Source organism: Galeopterus variegatus, unplaced genomic scaffold, assembly GCF_000696425.1.
Source record: "Galeopterus variegatus unplaced genomic scaffold, G_variegatus-3.0.2 Scaffold4472, whole genome shotgun sequence".
Taxonomy (NCBI): Eukaryota; Metazoa; Chordata; class Mammalia; order Dermoptera; family Cynocephalidae; genus Galeopterus; species Galeopterus variegatus.
In genome coordinates, this window is record NW_007730583.1 from 86,917 (window position 1) to 94,167 (window position 7,251).

The window sequence follows — 7,251 nt, forward strand, 5'->3', positions numbered from 1 at the left end:
GCATTACTCCCCCACACTTCTTGCCTGCTCCAGGCAGGAATAGAGGGGTCGCAGCTGCCAGAGAGAGCCCTCAGGCAGAGTCACAGGTGCTGAGCAGGAAGGAGGGCCAGCTGCACTTGGAAATGGTGTTTGGGGCATAGGGAAGGGCCAGAGGCATTGTCTCCTACCCATGTACTGCAGGAAAATGGAAAATGAGTGCAGAAGGGGAAGGTCTGGCATGCTATAAGGAACAATGAGTCAATTTATTGGCAACCATGCAGGTAAATCTAAACAAACACTGTTGGTATGCAATTATAATGTTAGAATCTAATTTGTAGTCCAACACAAAACAAAACAGAACAGATCTAAAATATTACACACTGGGTTATTTTATTTTATTTTTTTTTTATTTTATTTTTATTTATTTATTTTTTTTAAAAGATGACCGGTAAGGGGATCTTAACCGTTGACTTGGTGTTGTCAGCACCACGCTCACCCAGTGAGCAAACCGACCATCCCTATATGGGATCCGAACTCGTGGCCTTGGTGTTATCAGCACCGCACTGTCCCGAGTGAGCCACGGGCCAGCCCCCACACTGAGTTATTTTAAACTGGTGTCCGTATCACTACTTTGGGCAAAAATGAAAAATTAGGAATGATGAGGTTTTTTTTGAAGAATAAAATTTGACCACCGGGATTGGAGAAAGGCATGTCAGCTGAGGTCACCTGATGAAGGAGGGGGCCAGAAGGGGCCTTGAAGTAGCATTAGCTTCCAGAAATTGAAAGCTCCAAGGGAATGGAGAAACTGTGGTGAATGGCTGAAGAGGTACGGAAAGGGGAGGATAGCTGGAGAAAAACCTTGAAGACCTAATATTTTATCTTGCAGGTCGGGGTCCCCCATTTTTTTATTACACACCTCATCCATTAAAATGTATTGAGTTTGTACAACTATATATAATATTTGTACCATCTTGTGTATGTTATAAAACATAGACTCAAAAATAATTTTTAAATGAGATAATATATAGCACTTAAATTTTTTTTTTTTTTAAAGATGACCAGTAAGGGGATCTTAACCCTTGACTTGGTGTTGTCAGCAACATGCTCTCCCAAGTGAGCTAACCAGCATCCCTATAAAGGGATCTGAACCCTTGGCCTTGGTGTTATCAGCACCACACTCTCCCAAGTGAGCCACAGGCCGGCCCTTAAAAATATTTTTAAATATTTTTTCTTCCTAAAATGTGAGCAATAAAATGGGTTATGATTCATTATTTTGAAAATCTTGGCTTCCAGAAGATCAGTATATATATATATATATATATATTTTTTTTTTTTTTTTTTTTTTTTAAAGATGACCGGTAAGGGGATCTTAACCCTTGACTTGGTGTTGTCAGCACCGCACTCTCCCGAGTGAGCCACAGGCCGGCCCAGATCAGTATATTTTGACACTGGGTTTTAGTGGCTGTCATGGCTGATAAAAGATACCTCACCAAACTAAAGCAGACCCAAACGAAGAAGTGTGCTTATAAATCATGATAATTATTTTCTCAATCCCACATACCCATTTCGCAAGCATTTTTATGGAAATTCTGCTAGGAAATTTCCGTGTTCTCTGATTTTAATCAGTTGTAACAGCATACTAATCAAAAGGGGCTGATGTACAGTTTTTTAACCAACGAGCCCAAAACTCATTGAAATTCATCATTAGAACAATTTTTTAACAAATTAGAAAATTATGTTTCTGAGGTTTTTTAAGCAGGCCCTGCTAGGAGGCCACTGTCATCATCCAGGTAGAAGGATTAAGGACCTCCAATCAAGAGGTAGGTGTGGAAAGGAGGGGTTCGACGGTTTGATAATGGCATATGGGAGCAGAGGGAAAAAAGAGAAGGGAAAGGCTAGGATTGTACGTCCCTGCGTTAGTTAGTTTCTTTCCAGTTGCAAGACGCAAAAAAAAAAAAAAAAAAAATCAAAATATTTCAGTGAATGGGATTTTATTATAAGGATACACGGGAACCTAGAGGATAAGAAACCATCTCCATAACTGCATTGCTGGCTTCATGGAAGATGTCACTCATGATGTTTCAAGATGCCAGTAGCTCTGGTAATGCAGCATCAACCAGAGCTCACCTGCAGTCTTCACCAACAGCCTAGTTTGTGACTCAGTTCCTCAGAGCCCGCTATTCACTTGTTTTTTCTCTCCTACCCCACGGCTGGCTGATCCTACTTCCCCTGTATACTCACAGCTCCTGTTATGTTTTCCACTGCTTCATGACTTCTCTTTTCTGCTTTCTCTGTGTTTGTCTCTAATTCAACACCAATTCATTCATTCATTCATTCAGCATCTTCTCTATGACTCACATGAAAAGTCTCAAAGGGAGAGAGTCTACTTGTCCCATCCCCACGGTGTTGGTCAAAGGGCTCCAGTGAGGCCAACCCACAGTTGCTGGCCCATCTTCAGATGGCTGCCTTTGGGGCAGGTGTTCATGCCTGGAGCGGTGGGCCATGTCTCCATGGCACAAATCAGAGCAACCTGCACATAAGGAGCTTCTCAGAATGGGCTGTGGGGCTGCAACTGAGGCTTCACATAACTGGGCTGGATAATGTTCAGGCTGCTTGTGCAGTCTGTGCTTTATATTCTGGAAGATGGGAAGATGGGATATTCTGGATAAGTTTTGTAATATAACAATGATCAGTGACATGTATTTCATTTAACATCTGAAGCTTCACTTCAGGTATTAACGTAGGAAATAACAACAAAAAACTTATTATTATTACTACTACTAGAAGAAGAAATATGAGATGCTATTTGGTTTAAGATCACAGACTTTGGACCTAGTCTGCCTGGGGTCATATCTCTAGCACTGTCACTTACTGGCTGCATGACATAGGGAAATTACTTAACTGATCTGTACCATAGTTTCCTCATCTGTAAAATAAATATAATAAAACCTATCTCATCAGGTTGTTGTGAGAATTAAATCAGTTGATATACTTAAATCACTTAGAACAGTGCCTGCCATGTAATTAGCACTACATGAGTATTTTCTATTTACTTTCAGTCATGAGTTAAACTGACTATGTACCAGCCCCCATGCATAATATCTGCCATTCTGGTCTCTCTAATTTAAATTACAACTTCTAATTAAATGTTATCTTGCACTGTTTCAAATTCTTTCTTGTTGCTAGTCTTGACTCTTTAATAAGATTTTATACTTTAATATGTATGTAATAACTTTTTCTTTTTTGGCAGCTGGCTGGTAAAGGGATCCAAACCCTTGACCTTTGTGTTATCAGCACCTAAATATTTTCTTACTCAGAATTTCTAAATTACTTCCTTTGTTTTCATTTCATAGCTAAGTCTAGGACTTCCTAGCCTGATAAATCTGAGGGTAGGACTTCCTAGCCTGATAAATTCTGGAAAAGGAAATAATTCTTATAATAATAACTATTCTTTTTATTTCTCTTACTCTTATATTTGTTTCAGCATATTTGTTGTGTATCATAGTTTGATTGATTTCTCTCTGGAGAAGGTCAAGTTCTCTGGAACATTTGATGTCATTATTTAAAAATAAAGTAGGTGTTACATGTTTATTGAAAGTGATCTGCAAGAATGATTCAGAAACCAGAAGGCATACATTGATATTTTTTGCCTCAATAATTTTGCTGGCATGCTTACTTATTTGAATTTGAGTGCTGGTTCAAATTAATCTTTTAACAATGATCAATAATTGGTAGGATTTGCTCCAAGTATTGAAACTATAATGTTCCACTGTATGTAACAAATCTTCTGGATGTCATTATATTTTAAGATTTCATACCCTAACTGTGGGACATAAATCTACATGGCAACAAGCCAATAGATATATCAACCAGTGGCTCTCTCGGTCCTGGGACATGGGGTCAGCCCATTCCTGAACTGAATCCCAGATTGTCTTTACCCTGTCACCTCAATGATCTTCAGTAGCTTCACCTTCAAGGAGTCTGGTTTGGTGTTTGTGCAGATCTCCTCTCTTTCCTCTCCTTCATGTATCAACCACAGTACTCCCCAGTTTCCATCTCAGATGGCCAAAGCTGCAAGCACAATGGCCAAACTTCCCAGCGTGTTCTCTTCGCCAGCATTATCACTGTGCCAGCCATGGAATCAGGTTATTCATTATTTCCTCTCTTCCCCACTGGACCAGGTATAGGTCAAAATGCCACACTGATGAGAGAAAGGGAGGCAAGGAATTTCACATCAGGTGGTTCAAAGGGTCAGGGTGCATGCCTCAATATTATAGATGCTATGAAGGTGACACAAGTATTTCATTCCTTCCCATCTTTCTACCAACACTGAAGTCCTTTTAGATTAGTCATGGTAGCTACCATCTCAGAGAGCTACTCCTCAGTCTATGTGTGCTCTGTGACTTCCAGACACGCCAACACCCAAAATAGGGTCAAATGGAATCTGCTATTGGTCAAATGTGTTCCCCAAAAGTTCATGTGTTGGAAACTTGATCCCCACCCCCATAACAGTGTCAAGAGGGTAGGAAATCTGATTATGATATTTGAAAGGTGATTATCTGATAATCACCTTTGAGAGGTGATTGGGGACTATGCTCTCATGAATGGATTAATCCATTCGTGGAGTGATGAGTTATCATGGGTGTGGACTGGTGACTTTATAAGCAACACATGCAGAGCTCTTGCTTCTCTCACCAGGTGATATCCTGCATCACCGTGGAAACCTGTAGAGAGTTCCCACCCAGAAGAAGGCTCTCACCAGATGTGTTCCCTGGACCTTGGAACTCCCAGCCTCCAAAATTGTAAGAAATATATTTCATTTCTTCATAGCTACTCAGTTCCAGGTATTCTGTTATAAGCAACAGAAAACAGACTAATAAAGAATCAGAGGGCCATGGTGCCTCCCAGCAAACTCAAAGGTTCATACTCACAATGTGCAGGAAGATAAACCTGTGACTCTCCACATCTTCACTGTAGCATTTTCTAAGCCCCAGTTGTGCACTCAATATAATTCTGGATGCTGACGAACTGCCAAAAAACACAAGAGATTTTTCCTGCCCTGAAGAAAAGTATCATCTTATTAGAGAGCCAAGACTTAGCAACATGAAATAATTTGAAAACAGTGCAAGACAACATTTAATCGGCGACGGTGCCTTAAATCAGAGAGACCGAGATGGCAGATGCAATGCATCCTAGAGCATGTGGCTTTGGGAAAAGCATTTATTCTTTCTGCACCTCAGTTTCCTTGTTGATTGTGTTGTTTGTTTTGTTTTTAGGCAGGAGTAATATTAATTCCTTACCATCTTTTGGACAATCCTGTGGTGCATAAATGTAACAAAGTACTGTATGTGGGAGCACTTTGAAAAATTCTTAGAACTATTTAAGTGTAAAGCATTACTATTATTGCTGTGATCATCATTTTTTTTTTTTTTTTTTTTTTTTTTGACAGCTGGCAGGTACTGATTATTACTACTTGCATTTTGGGGAGGGGAGAAATCCTGGTACTCAGGGGAGCCTGCCCAGAGAAGGAAGTACCTGAGTTCTTGAGCCAGCTTTGAAAGATGTGCAGGACTCAAAAGTGGCGTAAACAGTCCCAGCTTGGAGTGAGAACAGAGGCAAGTGAACAGAGACATGCGAAGGACATCAGGTATCCACCAGTTACCAGCTTGACTGAGCAAAGGGATTACCTGGGGAGAAACAGAGTACATATTCAGATGCATAAGAAGATTGGCTCCGGGCAGACCTCAGCATGGAGGTGGAGCATGTGCAGGAGTTCTGCAGATAGAAAGAGAGAAGTTGGCATTTCCTTTGTTCAAGGCTAGGGGTTTGCTTAGAAAAAGGGAAGTCCACTCACCAGTGTCCAGAGTATTAAAATGTTCCATTCTACTCCCCTTCTCAAGCACTGTACTGACCTCCCAAATGAGTATATTCTTTTCCTCAGGCTTTGGTTGTACCCAGTCCAGGGTTTGGCAGATACTAAGTACCTGAAACTGCTGGTAGAATCCAATGCATGCTACCTGCTTTATCTTCCATTGTCACTACTACTCCCCAATACCTTTAACTTACCAGTGACCTCATTCTACACCAATCAATGGTCATTTCTTTGCCTTCCTTGTTCTTGACCTCTGCTGAGTCTGTGCCTGGTCCTTACTCATTCCACATTTCACAGAAGGCTGTGTTGTCTGCACGGTGTTGGGAACAACTCCATCTCCCTTTTCCAGACAAATAGCTTCAGAATTCTGCCTGAAATTTAAACTGATGAGATTTTTTTTTTTCCTGTAAATGCACTGTTCTCTTAAAATATAAATGCATCAGAGGTGGCTAAAGAGACCTAATAATTAATAATTCATTGTTAATTATTTTAATTAGCATATTTTTCTCCTACTATCAACTGATGAGCTTCCCTTGAAGGAATGAAGGAATGCCTGTTTGGACAAGTTTAGATGGAAGGAAAGGTCATCTGAAAGATGAGGGAACCATGTGGGAGGGCTTTGGCCAAATGAAGATCAGAACAAGGATATCAGAGATGAAACTAATTTGGGCCGGCCCGTGGCTCACTCGGGAGAGTGTGGTGCTGATAACACCAAGGCCCCGGGTTCGGATCCCATATAGGGATGGCCGGTTTGCCCACTGGCTGAGTGTGGTGCTGACAACACCAAGTCAAGGGTTAAGATCCCCTTACCGGTCATCTTTTAAAAAAAAAAAAAGAGATGAAACTAATTTTCTAACTTTCACTAAATCTTAACTTAGCCCTCGGATATGTATCTAGGTACCCCCATCTCCCTCACAGGGCTTTTCTCCCCCTGACTGACAAATTCAGAAGGGAAACACCTTTCATTCCTCAGGACAGTTTCAAATAAAAATAAATATAAATTACTTTCTTCTCTCCAAATAAGTCCTGTGGGGTTCTCAGGAGGGAATCCTTGGCTCCTTTCCAGGATGGGTCTCAACTTTCAGTTGCAAATGTTCAAACTGCAAATTACATCTTCCTCCCACCCATGAGCAGCAGGGAGTAGATGTTAGCCAGCTCTGCCCTGATTAAAACTTGAGCTTATTCAGAAATATAGCTTCCAGGACCCACCTATTTGGGAATGTTCTTCTGAGAGGATAAGACTGAGTTGCATAACAGCCAAGGGAATGCTTCTCTCCTTCTTCTCATGTTCTGTCTTTGGCCCAGAAAATAGTCAATTCTGTTCCCACTTCGTCCTCTCAGAGAAGCAAGAAATTTGCTCCCAGCTCTGCCCCTAGGGGAGGAGGGAACAACAAGACCGG

At 41.0% G+C, this 7,251-nt stretch overlaps 1 long non-coding RNA gene across 1 annotated transcript; it reads right to left on the reverse strand.

Annotated features, from left to right (window-relative positions):
- Positions 1–3,552: 3,552 nt before the first annotated feature.
- On the reverse strand, positions 3,553–4,997 carry LOC103603164. The gene is made up of 2 exons (XR_551588.1): positions 4,911–4,997; positions 3,553–4,180 (listed from the first exon to the last, which is right to left on the reverse strand). It is a non-coding gene; the product is annotated as an uncharacterized LOC103603164 (long non-coding RNA).
- Between the last annotated feature and the right edge of the window lie 2,254 nt (positions 4,998–7,251).